The sequence below is a fragment of the Lolium rigidum genome, chromosome 3 (assembly GCF_022539505.1).
Source record: "Lolium rigidum isolate FL_2022 chromosome 3, APGP_CSIRO_Lrig_0.1, whole genome shotgun sequence".
In the NCBI taxonomy this organism is placed as follows: domain Eukaryota; kingdom Viridiplantae; phylum Streptophyta; class Magnoliopsida; order Poales; family Poaceae; genus Lolium; species Lolium rigidum.
Genome location: NC_061510.1, coordinates 53,555,274 through 53,574,074, shown reverse-complemented (window position 1 = coordinate 53,574,074; position 18,801 = coordinate 53,555,274).

Sequence of the window (18,801 nt, the reverse complement as noted above, 5' to 3'; positions counted from 1 at the left end):
GTTTCTTTGTACTGTCACGAATCTGGGTCTATCTCCCTGTAGGTAGCTCAGAAAATTACGCCAATTTACGAGCATGATCCTCAGATATGTAAGCAACTTTCATTCAATTTGAGCATTTTCGTTTGAGCAAGTCTGGTGGCCTAATAAAATCCATCTTTACGGACTGTTCTGTTTTGATAGATTCTGTCTTTTATTTCGCATTGCCTCTTTTGCTATGTTGGATGAATTTATTTGATCCACTAATGTCCAGGTAGCTTTATGCAATGTCCAGAAGTGTTAAGAATGATTGTGTCACCTCTGAACATGTGAATTTTTATTATGCACTAACCCTCTAATGAGTTGTTTCGAGTTTGGTGTGGAGGAAGTTTTCAAGGATCAAGAGAGGAGTATGATGCAATATGATCAAGGAGAGTGAAAGCTCTAAGCTTGGGGATACCCGGTGGTTCACCCCTGCATATTATAAGAAGACTCAAGCGTCTAAGCTTGGGGATGCCCAAGGCATCCCCTTCTTCATCGACAACATTATCGAGTTCCTCCCCTGAAACTATATTTTTATTCCGTCACATCTTATGCACTTTGCTTGGAGCGTCGGTTTGTTTTTGTTTTTGTTTTGTTTGAATAAAATGGATCCTAGCATTCACTTTATGGGAGAGAGACACGCTCCACTGTAGCATATGGACAAATATGTCCTTAGGCTCTACTCATAGTATTCATGGCGAAGTTTCTTCTTCGTTAAATTGTTATATGGTTGGAATTGGAAAATGATACATGTAGTAAATTGCTATAATGTCTTGGATAATTTGATACTTGGCAATTGTTGTGCTCATGTTTAAGCTCTTGGATCATATACTTTGCACCCATTAATGAAGAAATACTTAGAGCTTGCTAATTTGGTTTGCATATTTGGTTTCTCTAGAGTCTAGATAACATCTAGTATTGAGTTTTGAACAACAAGGAAGACGGTATGGAGTCTTATAATGTTTACCATATGTCTTTTATGTGAGTTTTGCTGTACCGTTCATCCTTGTGTTTGTTTCAAATAACCTTGCTAGCCTAAACCTTGTATCGAGAGGGAATACTTCTCATGCATCCAAAATACTTGAGCCAACCACTATGCCATTTGTGTCCACCATACCTACCTACTACATGGTATTTATCCGCCATTCCAAAGTAAATTGCTTGAGTGCTACCTTTAAAATTCCATCATTCACCTTTGCAATATATAGCTCATGGGACAAATAGCTTAAAAACTATTGTGGTATTGAATATGTACTTATGCACTTTATCACTTATTAAGTTGCTTGTTGAGCGATAACCATGTTTACGGGGACGCCATCAACTATTCTTTGTTGGATATCATGTGAGTTGCTATGCATGTCCGTCTTGTCCGAAGTAAGAGAGATCTACCACCTTCATGGTTGGAGCATGCATATTGTTAGAGAAGAACTTTGGGCCGCTAACTAAAGCCATGATTCATGGTGGAAGTTTCAGTTTGGACATATATCCTCAATCTCATATGAGAATAATAATTGTTGCCACATGCTTATGCATTAAAGAGGAGTCCATTATCCGTTGTCCATGTTGTCCCGGTATGGATGTCTAAGTTGAGAATAATCAAAAGCGAGAAATCCAAAATGCGAGCTTTCTCCTTAGACCTTTGTACAGGCGACATGGAGGTACCCCATTGTGACACTTGGTCAAAACATGTGCATTGCAAGATCCGGTAGTCCAAGTTAATTAGGACAAGGTGCGGGCACTATTAGTATACTATGCATGAGACTTGCAACTTGTAAGATATAACTTTCATAACTCATATGCTTTATTACTACCGTTGACAAAATTGTTTCATGTTTTCAAAATAAAAGCTCTAGCACAAATATAGCAATCGATGCTTTCCTCTTTGAAGGACCATTCTCTTTACTTTTATGTTGAGTCGGTTCACCTATTTCTCTCCACCTCAAGAAGCAAACACTTGTGTGAACTGTGCATTGATTCCTACATATTTGCATATTGTACTTGTTATATTACTCTATGTTGACAATATCCATGAGATATACATGTTACAAGTTGAAAGCAACCGCTGAAACTTAATCTTCCTTTGTGTTGCTTCAATACCTTTACTTTGATTTATTGCTTTATGAGTTAACTCTTATGCAAGACTTATTAATACTTGTCTTGAAGTACTATTCATGAAAAGTCTTTGCTTTATGATTCACTTGTTTACTCATGTCATTACCATTGTTTTGATCGCTGCATCCACTACATATGTTTACAAATAGTATGATCAAGGTTATGATGGCATATCACTTCAGAAATTATCTTTGTTATCGTTTTACCTCGCTCGGGACGAGCGAGAACTAAGCTTGGGGATGCTTGATACGTCTCCGACGTATCGATAATTTCTTATGTTCTATGCCATATTATTGATGATACCTACATGTTTTATGCACACTTTATGTCATATTCGTGCATTTTCCGGAACTAACCCATTAACAAGATGCCGAAGTGCCGGTCTCGTTTTCTGCTGTTTTTGGTTTCAGAAATCCTAGTAACGAAATATTCTCGGAATTGGACGAAACAAAGACCCAGGGGCCTATTTTTCCACGGAGCTTCCGGAAGACCGAAGAACATACGAAGTGGGGCCACGAGGTGGCGACACCACAGAGGCGGCGCGGCCCGGGGGGCCCGCGCCACCCTATGGTGTGCCCCCTCGTCCGGCCCCCGACTGCTGCCCTTCCGCCTACTTAAAGCCTCTGTCGCGAAACCCCCGATGCGAAAAACCACGATACGGAAAACCTTGCGAGACGCCGCCGCCGCCGATCCCATCTCGGGGGATTCGGAGATCTCCTCCGGCACCCCGCCGGAGAGGGGATTCATCTCCCGGAGGACTCTACACCGCCATGGTCGCTCTCGGAGTGATGAGTGAGTAGTTCACCCCTGGACTATGGGTCCATAGCAGTAGCTAGATGGTTGTCTTCTCCTCATTGTGCTTCATTGTTGGATCTTGTGAGCTGCCTAACATGATCAAGATCATCTATCTCGTAATTCTATATGTTGTGTTTGTCGGGATCCGATGGATAGAGAATACCATGTCATGTTAATTATCAAGTTATTACATATGTGTTGTTTATGATCTTGCATGCTCTCCGTTATTAGTAGAGGCTCTGGCTAAGTTTTTACTTTTAACTCCAAGAGGGAGTAATTATGCTCGATAGTGGGTTCATGCCTGCATTGACACCAGGACGATGTGATGAAAGTTCTAAGGTTGTGTTGTGCTGTTGCCACTAGGGATAAAACATTGGCGCTATGTCCGAGGATGTAGTTGTTGATTACATTACGCACCATACTTAATGCAATTGTCTCGTTGTTAGCAACTTAATACCGGAGGGGTTCGGATGATAACCTGAAGGTGGACTTTTTAGGCATAGATGCAGTTGGATGGCGGTCTATGTACTTTGTCGTAATGCCCAATTAAATCTCACTATACTTATCATGTCATGTATGTGCATTGTTATGCCCTCTCTATTTGTCAATTGCCCGACTGTAATTTGTTCACCCAACATGCTTTATTCTTATGGGAGAGACACCTCTAGTGAACTGTGGACCCCGGTCCATTCTTTAATACTGAAATACAAATCTGCTGCAATACTTGTTTTTACTATTTTCTCTGCAAACAATCATCTTCCACACAATACGGTTAATCCTTTGTTACAGCAAGCCGGTGAGATTGACAACCTCACTGTTTCGTTGGGGCAAAGTACTTTGGTTGTGTTGTGCAGGTTCCACGTTGGTGCCGGAATCTCTGGTGTTGCGCCGCACTACATCCCGCCGCCATCAACCTTCAACGTGCTTCTTGGCTCCTCCTGGTTCGATAAACCTTGGTTTCTTTCTGAGGGAAAACTTGCTGCTGTGCGCATCATACCTTCCTCTTGGGGTTGCCCAACGAACGTGTGAAATACACGCCATCATAGTCCCATACAAAAAGGTTAATTAGAAGTGCTATACCTTGATTGATCAAGACCATGCTTGATCATGGAAGAGAGAACCCATTTAATGAGAGATCCCTAGGAATCCAAACCTTGATCATTATAAATTGAGTGGTGATCATAAACCCTAAGAACTTGAGGTAGTGATATCAAGAACAAGTGGATCATGCTTAATCCATGATCATGCTCTTGAGGCATGTGAGGATAAGTTAAACCCTAATAGTATAAATAGATATCATTCACCACATGAAATCATAGGGAGGTAATTAATAAGCAACCCTAAACTTATATTCCAACCTTAACTTGTGAATCACTTGGTGATCATAAGTACAATTCTACCACATCTACATTCCACTTATTCTTCACCTAAGAAACATAAGAAAACCTTAGTGTAAAACTCCATACTTAATATGGTGAGAAATCATCCATTCATATGACCAAAGTTAACTATAAAAAGAACTATAACAACTTTAGTTACTTTAACAATAGATCAAGGATATAATAGCAAACTATTGGTATAAGATAAAACCAATTCTCAAGTCCTTAGTAATTAAAGGGAGAACAGAAACAATTAAACCACTAACCATATTACCTTGGTTAGGGGAGATTAAAACCTAGCAAATGCAATATGGTGTCATCTCAACTCTATAAACTAAAATGATATCTCAACCCTAGTTTATCACTATGGTGATCATAATATAAACCCATGCCATATTTGAGATTCAAACCAATAGCCATTAGGTAAATATAATTAGAACCCTAATGGTTCATTAATTAAATCCAATGTTTCAATTATAAAACATAAGAGTCACCTAATGCTAAGTCCTATAATTAAACCATGTGTGGTAATCAACCACTTATCATTGTAATTAAGACCAAACCATAATAAGAGAATTATTCACATAAGTATTCCAAGGAGTTGTTAAAGATATAATAATAGTGTTACCCTTGAAATAGGATTACAATCAACCTTATAAGACCTCAATAAATGAGTGTTCACATGAAATCATATGTATGGGACTAAAGTCTCAATTGTGAGATCAAGTCCTAAAGATACCTTCTAAGACACTTGGATTATATTTATTAACTTTAATCATTCCAAAAGGGAGAGATATTCCAAATGAAATAGAAAATTAAAATGAATACTTAAATTCTTGCCTATTTGAAAATTCCCAATGTCACATATATGTTCAACAACAATGGAGTAATACCTTTATCCTTTTAATAGTCCTAATGAAATTCAAATATTCAAAATACCTGCATGGTATTACATGAGTCTAATTTGAATTCAAAACAGCACTTAAATTAACAATATAGAAAACAGAAAAAGGAAAACAGAAATAAAAGAAAAGGAAGAAACAAGCTTACCTGGCCGCACCAGCCCAGCAGTAGCCCAGCAGTCGAGCCCAATCACGCAGCCCAATAGCAGCCTGGCCCAAACCACTTACCCCTTCATCAAATATCTGAGTGAGGAGGTCGTCCTCATCCTCATCTCTCGCGTGGTGGACAGCACCGAGCCGTGATCATCTTCTCCCTCGCGCTGGCAGCCTCCCAGAGCTCGGCGTCGTGACTAGGCGTGCTTCCGCGAAGTATAAAAGACCTACGACGAACCCTAGTTCGTTTTCTTCTTCCTCTGCCTCACATTTGCCCCAATTCCAAAACCCTAGCCGTACGGACTCCGGCCGTCACCGTCAACAGAGACCACCCCGAGCCTTGTCGTGACCACCATCGGAATCGCCGGTCTCGACTTGTTCATCCTGCAAGAGGAATTGAGCCTCCGCACTCGGAATCGTCTCCGACGAACTCGTCTTCCCCGACGCCGGGAGCGAGCAATCCCGGCGATGCCGACCACCTCAGACCACGCCGACCACCTCAACACAACCACGGTGAGCCGACGATTCTCCCGAGCATCCCAGCATCCTCTCTAGTGCCATGTACCGCGCTCGCACCGTAGCCCCGTGTGCGCCGCCACTCGGCCTCGCCGGCGAGCGAGCTCCGGCGACCTGTTAGTAGCGGCGCTAGTATCATTAGGATCGTCGTGGCGTGCTGGTTCGAGTGGTGCTACTAATCCGTCTGCGCGAGCCCGGGAACGGCGGCGCCATCGTCAAATTCCCGCCGGCAGTGAGCTCCAACGCCACATCCTCGATTTTGACCCGGTCCACCCCACGTGGCTCGTTGGCGTGGCCACTCGGTCCCACTTGTCTCGCGTCTATAACTAGGTTCAATCCGGGTGTAGTTAGCATTTCGTTTAAATCCAAATCCAGTAAAATTGTTGCAACTTTGACAAATTGTAGAAAATCCAATATAGCTCAGAAAAATAAATATAAGATATCAAAATTCTTAGAAAATTAATCTCTATCCAATAAAAATATAATATGAAATTTTTATTTTTAATAAAAATTTAATTATTTAATACTTAATAATTAAGCCTTTTCTTTTATTCATTATTGGATTACAATTCAAGAATTAGAAAAACTTCATAAAATAAATAAAAACCAGTAAGTAATTAAGGAAATCATTAAAAATTAATTTTCCTTTTCTATTACCTTATTAAATCCTTATTAAGAGGATTTTAAACCCTATTAATAATTCTCTTAATTATTAATTCATTAAAAATAATAAAATGTCAAATCCAATATTATTTTTATTTCAAAGTTATAAATAATTTCAACTTGATAATAAAGTTCTTAACTTAAGAACTAAATAGTAATTATGAAACCTAGTTCCATTTTTATTAACCCTATGGTTTCATAATTCCATGTGAACACCAAAACCCTAATTCTATTATGAAACCCTAGTTCCACCATTTTATGTGTAAACCTAAATGGTTCCAAACCTAAAACCAAGTTAACATGTGATCATGATATCTTCGTTTCAAACATAGAACTATAATAGCAACTAAATAATTGCCATGACCACATAAAATGTAAGAACCCTATCACTAGTTAATTGCTATGCTATGCTCTCATCTAAATAAAACTTGTTGACCTAGTAGGATCAACCTAGTGTAAAACCCTAATTCCTACTCCCAAGACCACCAACCTTATTCTTTCCTGTTTAGCATCACACCATTGTGATGAACCCTAACATCAACCACACCTACTATTTTACTTTACATAACCCTGTTCCACTAAACCCTACTAGTGTGGGATGCTTATGAACCATCCTATTTAGGAACCAACCATTCCTTACTTAGTGGATCCAATAGCAAACCTAGACAACCTCAACCCTAATTGATATACTTATTATTATTTAAGAAGTATGTTCTTCAAAAGTTATTCTTTTGAAGTAAACAGAGAACCATCATCAACCCTCGCTTATAAGAATCTATAAACCCTAGCCAACTATCACCAATAAGATATACCACCTTGATAGCAACTATTGGTAATCAAGATGTTTAGACTTAATTCAACCATACAAGCCTAATAGCCGATGAATCCAATCGAGTTGTGATCCATCTAATACTTACTCCGAGAAACTAATTGGAACCATAGGAAACTATAGAACCCCACAAACTTAATTATCACACTTGTTCTTATCTAAGAACATGTTCTTTACAGGTTATTCTTTTGAAGTATTTATTAAGTAATCGTCAACCATACACTATAGGACTTAAAATTGACAACTGCTCTTTACTTATTATACTACTACTAATCTTTGGTGTGTATGACTGTTACTTTACATTATACCACTTGCTTATGATTCTAAAGCAACACAAACCTGAATAAGAACCTTGTTTGTGAATCACTCTAAAATTGCAAAACACCCTGAACTAAACATTACCACTCACTAATCCTAAATCATCGGGGTTAGGTCACGCTTAGAGCGATTGCATCTCATACTTATGCATTATTGCATCCTTGCCAATCTTTTGAATATCGTCCTTACCGGACGATGATGCTATTTCAGAATTTGGAGTTATTGCGTATCGAAGACCTTGTCTGCATAATCTTGCGACCAAGAAAGGCAAGTTCATCACTTGCTCATGTCATTTGAGTATTTCTATCAAATTACTTGCAAAGTATTATGGTTATCACTATCGCATAAAAATCAAAACCACTACTTTCATAATTATGAATATGACTATGTGGTGGGCAATGGAACCATGGATTGTGTTGATATGGTGGAGGTTCCATTGCAAGGGTTTATATCCATCTAGGATTAAACAACAAATGTCGCCAGTGATTCTTGTGCCGTAATACCCGTGTTAACCATAAGATCCGGAGTGGGACGGAGTAGTCAAAAGTGTTTCCACCTCTCGTTCATCAACGGATGCGCTTTACCGTAGACACTTGTATCCGTCGGGGCAAGCGGTTGGTCGGGGAAGCCTTAAGTCCCCACGGCATAGTCCGTAGACACTTGTCGCTCGAAGTGCAAGCGGTTGGTCGGGAAGCCTTAAGTCCCCACGGTATTGCGGTCTATGATGGGTTGCAGCTACCGGCGAAGGAGTTTGGTTAACGAGTCCCAAACCGTTGTCGTGGTCGGGGTCCACCCGTGAGTGGGAATAATGGGACCGGCGAGGACCCGTGGTCGGGGTATGCAACAAAGGGTGGGTGTTCGAGGTAGCGGAGGAACATGATTGGCTAGACCTTATACCGGGCCTCACACCAAAGGAAGTGTGGACAGGAATGAACACTGGTTGGCACCAAGGTTAAGATCTCTTATGGGTAAAGCAACACACCTCTCGCAGAGTGTAAAGAACCGTGACTCGTCACTCCCTCGTTCCGGGATATGGAATCTGCGAACGCCGCCGGAAAGGAGCTCCATGAAGTTCTAGTAAACCGGTGAAGGCCGACGGACATAGTTCTTCTCGAATAAAAGCAACCTTTTGAAGAAATGGTTATCAAAACTCGCATTAGTATTAGACTTTCCGGTCTAATGTTGCAGCTAGTGCATTAAACACCTCTTTCCTATAATGAACTTGTTGAGTACGCTCGTACTCATCCCACTCTTAAATCCCCGCTTAGATATGGAGGCCATGAAGGAGGATCTCCAAGACAACTCGAAGACCGAGGAGTCAACAACTACTTCAAGGTGACGAAATCCGCCGGAAGAGTCATATACCACATCCACCATAGAGAAAACCTAGATTAAGCAGTAGAAGGGAACTAGCTTCCTAAACCTAGCTCCTATTTAGCTAGAATCTATTCATAGCCTCAGTAGCTAGTTAAATACTCTACAAATAGAGTTCGTGTTAGGATTAGACTACGAGTCGTTCTTATGGAGTTTATTTACGTATTTACCTCATTGTAAAGTAGGAGGTCGTGTGGATCTTTTGTAAGGAGTCGGTGTTGTAATTCTATAGACATGCCTTGGACCCGCATATGTTTCTGTTGTACCACTCTGAGCGATATAATACTAGTGGAACGGTGTTTCATTGGTGTTATATCAGACTTGCATACTACACCATGCAGTGGTATGCCGGGTCACCACAAACATACTCCCCGTCGCGGAACGAGATCATCTAAAATTCCTTCTTTAGTTGCTCCACCTTGCCCTTCCGCACGCGTTCTAAACCTACGCGCATGGCTCGAATCACCTCCCACACCTCCTTCGTTGTCCACTTGACTGCTAGTCCAGCAATCATTTCTGGTGGCACCGCTTGCAAAATGGCCTCCAACGCCATTCGATCATCATAGAAGTTGTCGGCGCCGAACTCAATTGCATCCCAGATGCCCCAAGCCTACAACTTCACCTTCACGAGGAGGCTCCATTCGGTGTAGTTCTTTCGCGTCAGCATTGGATAACTACATCGCCAATTTCCTTGGTGACTCGCTCGACCACAACCTCGCGCCTTCCTACATCACGGTGGCGCGGTCGTCTAGGTGGCGGTGAAGGGGAACGACGTCGTGGCTGGCGATGCGGACTGCCAGCAACACCTCAAACCGGAGTTGACATCTCTCAGGATCTATAACATCCCATAACTTAGGACAAACGAGGGGTAGATTTAGAAAAGGTTTGTGCATTGCATCGCAAAACGGGGGAAATTTTCGCGCTTAATTGCATAAAACCTAAGAGTGATCGAGGTTTCTCTCTCGTTTCTATTAGGGTTAGAGTGAAGAGAGTGCTATGAACTTCAACATGGCCTCTTTTGAAAGTTAGGGTTTTGGAGAATAATTTGAATTGGCATTTCAAATTTGAATTTCAAACATAGAATTATATAAGTAATCAATATACAAATGAATTCATAATTCAAAACCATACAACACTTATACAAAATATTTCATAAATGGATTTCAAATAATAATAAGAAGCTCTTAAGGAAAACCTTGAGCTTTATTGATCACATCACACACATACATTGTCTTTACAATATTCTTTATATACAAGAATTGGCAATATAATAAAAGAAGTAAAAGAAGATTACAATTTGATCTATAACTAAAATCCTAAACTGCAAGTATTGGATCTTCTTGTCCCTGTAACATTTGAAGTATTGAACCCTGCATACATCAAATAGACAAACCAGAATTGGATAAAACAAGTGGCAATGTCATTGGTCAGTTCCAACATCAATGCCAAAGTGAGATAAAAATCAAACATGCAATGGTGGAGCCAATGATGGGTTCAAGTTTCAACCCAAGCACACACACAACTCACAAGGAGCTCTGCATGCTGAACACCAAGACCATCTCAGGCTTAGTCACCAAAAGGCACAGGCTTGTGTGTCAAGCATAGGCAGCAGTACAAACTGCTACAAATAGGCAGATCTAGCTGGAGAAGCCACATATATCAACCAAACTTAATTCAGCAAGAAACAAAGGGACAACAACAGCTGTTCATAGCTGTTCTCCATCAAGAACACATCAAAATCACAGAGATCATCCATTTTCTCCAACCAAACCAAAGCCAAACCAACCAGTGACCATGGTAATATAAGCAAGAATCTCCAGGAGCTAGGAGGAGAAGGAAAAGACAACCAAATCCATCAAGTAAAGCCCATCAGCAACCAAAAATGACCATCTAGGAACTGGAGCAAGGTATAACCAGTACTTGGAGTGGATCCAGAGGATCCAATCCATATTTATGCAGGATCACACAACATATTCATTAGAATATTCTCATGAAAGGGTTAACATCACTTGGTATTGACCAAGAGGTGCTGGCAGAAAGAGAGCAACTAGAAACATATACTATCCAGAGGCTATTTTTGTGCAAATAGAAGTTATAGATGCACATATAGCAAACCAATAGATTAGTACATAGTCCCTAGGATCTACAGAGACCACCTAGCAATCCTAGCCAATTAAACCATTAGTAGATAGTGATTTTCTTCACAAAACAAGTCAAAGTGGCATTCATATATTTATGATACCTTACTGTGCATGATACCATTGAGAATAGCCAACAATTCTTGATCCCACAGTGAGAGCAACCTAAGCAGTAGCAAGTGCTACTGTGGTCACATCAACCACAAGCCATCCAGCATCAATAATCATAAGTCATCATTACCCAGAAGGGGTTCAGACTATGTTTATCTCCCAATTGATGTTGGAGATATTATACAATACAAATCAATGCATATAATCAATACTGCATAAGCAGTTCATATAAATACAAGTGACCAGTGCATTAATTCAAATCAATTCATTGCTCAATAAGCAACAACAACACAGTGAGGCAACCAGTAGGATACCCAAAGGCATCCTAGCCATTGATTCATGATCGACGTGCTATTAGAGGCAACAACAGCTCACCAGTACATGGTAAGAAGCTATAGAAGGCTAATACAATTACAATAGCATAAGGCAAGCATCAAGATCATTTAAGCAAGGAGACAGTAACCTAGCCACTAGCATAGGGTGATCCAAATGGAGTATCTGGAGCCGATACAACCCATAGGAGAGCACCATAGTCACCACAAGCATCAGACAGTTAGCCACTGATAACAGCAATGCAACAAATAAGCATTTGATCAAGCACAGGAGCAACATCAGGTAGAGAAAGGCTAGCACATCAATCAATTGAGCATAATCAAGCAATTGGCATAGCAGCAGTAGGCTTAGAAGAAGCACCAGCACATCATAGCATGACCAATAGGAAGCAGCAGCACAAGGCATAGATCAACGAGTAGCCAGAACTCCGGGTAGAATGAATAGAGAGGAGAAAAGAGAGGGATAGCAGCGTGTACCTGGTGAAGCGCATGGCGGTGTCCATGGCGGCACGTTGCCACAGGCCAGCCACGACGGCGCCAAACCGCGGCCAGGCTGGTGCCAGCCACGCACCACCACCAGCGAGGGCGGGGAGTAGCACCAGCACGTCCAGGGAGGCCAGATCATCGGAGATTGGCGCCAAACCCGCAAACCCTAGGCGCAGTAGGGCGTGCGCACGAGCAGGAGAGGCGGAGAACGTCAAATCTACGCGGACAAATCGGCACGCAAACGTGTTCTACTTCGAACACGACCAACGACGAGGTCCAGGACCGCCGGAGGTGGCCGGAGTGAGCCCGCGATGACGGTGCCGATTTGGGGACCGCGCGCGCGCGCGAGAGAGAGAGAGAGACGAGTAGGGTTAGTGTTCGGAGCGAGTGAGAGAGGAGAGTGAGGCCGGTGGGCCGACCGAGCTGGGCCGGTCCGGTTCAACCCGTGGGTTGACCTGGCAGGTGCGCCTAGGGGTATTTTTGTCTTTTCACAAATTCAATCAACCCTTCCACTTTAAAAATTCCAAATAAATTAAGAACAACTCCAAAAATTCAAGAAAAACTGTAATAATACATTAAAAATATTCCTGAACCTAAATAAAATAAGAAATGAAAGAAACAATACAAGTTTAAATTTTGGAAATTTTGAAATAAATTCCAAAATTGGAATTTAGGATTTGAAAATTTCCTTTGATGTAAAAATCAAGGAAAAATTCCAAATGATTTTAGATATGTGTTAATCAAATATTTTCAAAAGAAAATTCTATTATTCCAAATCTTTTATTTTATAGAAAATATTTTCCAAAGAAAAATCTAATATTTCAAAACCTTTCTTTTAAGGTAAATATTTATAAAAAGGAAAATTCTATTATTTCAAATCTTTTCATTTGAAATAAATATTTTCCAAAGGAAAATTCTATTATTCCTAAATCTTTTCCTTTTTAAGGAAAACGACATCAAAATAACATTAAGGGATTATAAATTATTGTTTAAGGACTAAATACTCAAATAAAGACTAAATCACACAAATCTTAATAAAATACTCCGGGGATAGGGATTCAACAAAAAATAAATCACTCATGCATATCATTTGGATTTTATTACATTGTCCTTATCGGACAATGATGCTTCTTTTCAGAACCCGAGGTCCAGGTTCCATCCAAACCTTCGAACTGCACTATCTCGCAGTCTCCAGGCAAGTTCACTCTTGCTCATGTCATATTGATTATTTTATATCAATTTACTCGCAAATCAATATACTTATAACTCCTGCATTGAAAATAGAATGTTACTTTTCCAATTATGAATATGACTATGTGGTGGGCAATGGAATCATGGTATGTGTTGATGGTGGAGGTTGCATTGCAAGGGTTCTACTCATCTAGGACTAATCACCAATGACGTCTAGTGATTTTAGCACCGTACATATCGCGTTAACCATGAGATTGATCTATAGTGGCTCTGGGGAAGTCAGCTGTATCTTTTTCCTCTCGCATATCAACGGGTCAGTAACAAGGGTTGCCTCGATCGATCTATCTATTTGGTAAAGGTGAGGACTTTGGTCCAGAACGGTCTACCAATAGATACAGGAGAGGGCAGACTTGTTAAAGGCCTATGAGGGATTGTAAGGGTTGTCTGGATTTGTCTATCTATAGTGTACAGGACATGGCATGTAAATTATTCGGAACGGTCTACCTTAATGGTAAAGAGGAGAACAAATGTATGGGTCGGTCTATCTACAGATACAGGACGTGACAGACTTACAAAAGGGTGGGTATGCGAGGTCGCGGGGAAGACAGTGATTGGCTTGGTTCTTATACTGGGCCTCACACCAAGAAAGTGTGGACGAGAAAATACGCCCAGTTGGCAACAAGGATAAGTTCTCTTATGGGAAAAGTAACGCACCTCTGCAGAGTGTATCAAATTATGGCTTGTCACTCCTAGTTCCGGGAAGGGAACTACGAACGCGGCAGGAAAGGAACTCCATGAAGTTCTGGTCAACCTGTGAAGACTGGTGGGCATAGTTTTCAGAATAAAATAAACCTTTTTAAGAAATGTTTTCGAAACATGCATTGACCTGAGATTTGATGATCAATGGTCGTAGCTAGTGCATCAAATACATTTCTTTTGAACTTGCTGAGTACCTCTGTACTCACTTTCTTTCGACACCCTTGCTAGACTGTGATCATGAAGATAAAGGCTACACCGGAGCACCAGAAGGGGACTATGAGTTGGTCTATGAAGAGCCATACCTTACAGGAGGAGTTGAAGGCGTGGACTATGGGATAGTCTACGGAGCAGATGACACAGAGGCAGAGGAGTAGAGTCTTACCTTAGACATCTCGGAGCCGAGAAGCGTACTGACTTACCTAAATAAGTTGATGAGCTCGTCATGTCTACTTAGTTTGAGTTTTAATGATACTTAAGTAATATTGTAGGGTATTCTCATCGGAACTATGAGAATACCAAATTGTTAAGACCATGTTTGTAATATAATCTGGAGCGTTATGACCTGCAATGTTTCTGTTGTACCACTTTGAGGGATGTGATATTTGTGAAGACTCCCCTTTATGAATGCCATATCAATGACTTGTATACTACAACATGCAGTGGTATGCTGGGTCACCCTAGGATCCTAACTTCACCAACGCTCTGATACCAACTGTTAGCCTTGCTAGTTCACAGGTAGTGTAGTGTGTGGGAAGTGGTCTGGTTGTGATGCTGCCAAAAGCTTGTTGCAGCTTGTATTGCATAATGCTATTTATAGTATAACATGTAGATTTCTAAAGCCTTCTAGAGCTTTCTATTGTTATCCTAACCTTCTACTTGTTTCTACCGCTAACCAGAGTTAGCTATCGCCTAGTGATTATATATGAAATGTACCACTATAACATACTAGACCATACTAGCACCTACGGTACTACTAGAACCTACCAGTGCTACTAGAAGATACTATCTTAACTCCAAAGCATGGATTACTCTAACAGAGAAAATAAAAAAATGCATTGGGTGGCATGGGATATCATACTTAAGCCAAAAATCAAAGGTGGGATGGGGTTTAAAGCCGTGCAGATTTTCACAATCAAGCTCTTCTTGCGAGGCAAGCATGAAGATAGGCACACGACTGTCGCTAATGGGCCAGCCCACCCCGTTCGCCGCTTCAAGTGGGAGCGAATCACTCTCATAATGAGCGGGATCGCCGCTACGCTTGATGCGAACCGTACAACGTTCGCTTCGACAACATCCCCGCGTGGGCATGCCCAATTCCACCACAACGTAACGATGCACCTACACACCAGACACCTTATTGTTAGATCGTTCAAGTATTATTAAAAAGTTCAAAATTGGAAAAATATTCAAACCCAAATTATTCAAAATTTGAAAAAGTTCAGATTCGAAAAATATTCAAATTCTGAAAATGTTCAAAATAAAAAATGGTTAAAATCCGAAAATTGTTCAAAATTTGAAAAAAATAGATTTGAAAATTGTTCAAATCCAAAAAAGTTCAAATTTTAAAATGGTTCAAATCCAAAAATTGAAAAAAAATCAGATTTGAAAATTGTTCAAATCCAAAAAAAAAGTCAAACTTTAAAATGGTTAAAATCCTAAAATTGTTCAAAATTTTAAAAAGAAATTTAAAATATTCAAAGTTTGATATTTTTAAAAATTGATCAAATCCGGAAAATGTTCAAAATTCAGAAATATTTAAATCTTGAAAATGTTCAAATTTTGAAAAAAATGTTCAGATTAAAATTTTGTTTAATTCAAAAAATATTTGAAATTTGAAAATCTTCATATTTTTTTTGAAAACATTAAAAATTTTAGAAACTGTTCCATTTTTTTAAAATGTATAGATTTAAAAAGAAAACAAAAAAAAATAAAAAGAAGAAAACAAAAAACAAAAAGAAAAACAGAAAAACAGAAAAAGAAAAAGGAAATAAAAAACCATCAGAAGAAGAAAAAGTCAACCAAAAACCAGCAAAACCCAACGAACCGAACCAGAACATTCTAGAATCTTCCCAAAACCGGAGAAAACCAAAACACTGGAATGTTAGTGGGCTGGCCCGTTTAGAATCGCTGGCTATGGACAGGGTAGGCGTACGCTCGCTCGGGTTCGCGTTGAGCGTGGAAATAGGGTTTGCCCCAGTTCTATAAGAAGTTCTATCTGGTTTCGCTTCATGGGTGGGCTGGGCTGGGCTGGGCCGGGGTCGTCTACATGTTTACTGCCGCAGTGCTGTGGGTTAGCTGAAGAATTTTTTTTTTGCCAGAGGGTTCTTTCGCGTCTTTTCTCCAGCCCTTGCACATTTCTGAGCTGCCTATAATTGCACATTGTATCTACTATCCCCTTATCCATTGCTGGCTGCAATGACACCTCGAAATAAAGGAGCCGCCAAGAACGATGAGGAAGAACCTGGCCCCGTCCAGATAGGCCCAGAAGACGGTCCCTCGTACATAAGACCGGGTGTGAATGTGTGATGAACACGAGCCAAAATACGGAAAGAGTAACCCGGACCAGCAGACAGTGACTCGGCATCCAACTCCCATCTCCTGTGAATTCTGATGCTCAGGAAGTTGGCTCTAAGAGCATCTTCAGTCGTGTCCCCAAAGCGTTCCCAAACCACGTCGGATTAAGCGTTTGGGAACGTGTTTTGTTCGTGCCGCTTTCGGGAGACGTCGCTTTCCAGTCGCGTCCCCTAAACGCCGCCCCCAATCAGGAATTCAAATTTTGCATTCAAAAGAGATCGTTCCCGCCGAATCGTCGCGATCAGAGTAGCGGCGATCAAAGTACTAGGCGCGCGATCAAATTACAGACCATAGTGCATGCTAAATTAGAATAAGGGGTTGGTCGACGGCGACGTATCCCGAGTCGACGCGAGCCCGTCGATCACGATGACCTCGTCGCGATCTGCCTGGTGTTGTGCATGCTCCGTCTGCTCCGCCGCCGTCGCGTAGGCCGACGATGGTGTAGCAGTCGAAGACGCGTCAGTCGGCTCTTGCGCCGCGGTTGCTACCGCTGCCGCTTCCTGGGCCGCCGCGTCGGACGGCCGCCGCCATGTTGGCTTCGATGTCGTCGAGGATCTGGCCTTTGAAGAAGTTGTGCGGCGGCGTCATGGAATGGGGAGAGGGTAGCGGCGGCGGGTGGACGGCGGGAGGGAGAAACAAATCGGCGGGGATAGGAGAAATGAATCGACGGTGGGATATGTGTTGAGAGGCCAGAAATGCGCGGCGGGATATGCGCGATATGGCGGGAGGGGCGGGATTTGGCGGGAGTGGAAGACGATTTTTCACTGAGCCGCTGACGCGCCGGGCCCGCGTCGGTTCGCCTCGCGCGTGTGTCCGGCGTCCCGGCGTGCCTCGGTGGGACGGGGACGGGCTCGGGGCGCCGGACGCCGTATCGGACCGCGTCGGACAAAAATGGGTTTTGGGGGACGCGGCTGAAAAGATTTTTTGGTCCGGCGCGTCCCAAATCTTTTTGGAGACGTTTTGGGGGACGCGGCTCTGAGATGGTCTAACCTCACAAGCTGACACTGCTCTAATGTTTAGGGACTCGTCACAGCAGGTTTGCCCTGCCTTCGATCCGCCGACTTAATAAAATGCGTGGAGCTCCACGACAGCAACGTCTGTAGCCCGATCGATGCAGCCGCGTGCACGAGTTGCAGTTTGCACCAGCTGCCAGACACGTCGGTGTCAGTCACTCTGCACCGTCGTCCGTGTGTGATGCAAACGGTACGAGTGTACAAGCCAAAGCAACACCTGGGACAGGTCACCGACATTTGGTGTATTGGTTTCTCCATTTCATGCGTGTCTCGCTTGCCCGTCGCTGATTGGCCTGTTCGACGGCAGCTTAATTCCATCTTAGCGGGGCATCTTTGGCGGCCCAATGCATTGCAAATTACAAAAAGTTATTTATTTTGGTCTGTTTAGATTGCACCGTGAAACCAATTTGGCCTTGTTGCATGTAATGTTCGTTTGGGTTGCGGTACGTACCCAGCGGGACGAGGCATTTTATGTACACCCGGCTAAAGATTCAATATTGAAAAAAAAATCACAACAAGCCGTACAAACAATAAAAATAGTAGTTTCAAATTCATCTAATTTTAAGGAAAATGCTTGCTGCCGGCCGACCGATGCGCGGGGCAAAAATCGGTCGTGGTGCACGCGCGCGCACCCACTAGCCAGGTTCTCTCGCGTGAGTATGTATGAGTAGTAGCTGGCTTAGCTTAGTCCATATGCACATACGTATGCACGCCCGCGCTCCGTTGCAAGCTTGTGCATACACAAGCGCTCAGCTAGGTATAGCTTGCTAGCTAGCTTCTCGCTGCGGTTGTTAAATGCATTTACAGTGTGATCGATTATGCCAAATCGGTGAAACATGGTATGCCGATTTTCCGATGTTGCATGTGTTTAATTGCAATAAGGAAAATTCTTAGGATTAGCCGACCGGTCGTTGGCGAGCAATCGTGCGAGCCTCCCGCCGTCATGACCCGGCTAGGTTTTATGGCTCGTTAGGCTATAACTCAAGGATTTTTCTCATCGCGACCCAGATTGGACGTCGGACATTTTTCTATCACGGGATTTGATCCAAAGACCAGCTAAAGACTCGCTTCCATGTGCGTCATTTTTTGTTGTAATCGTTTGTGATTTTTGTAAAAATATAGTTGGCGATTTTTATTG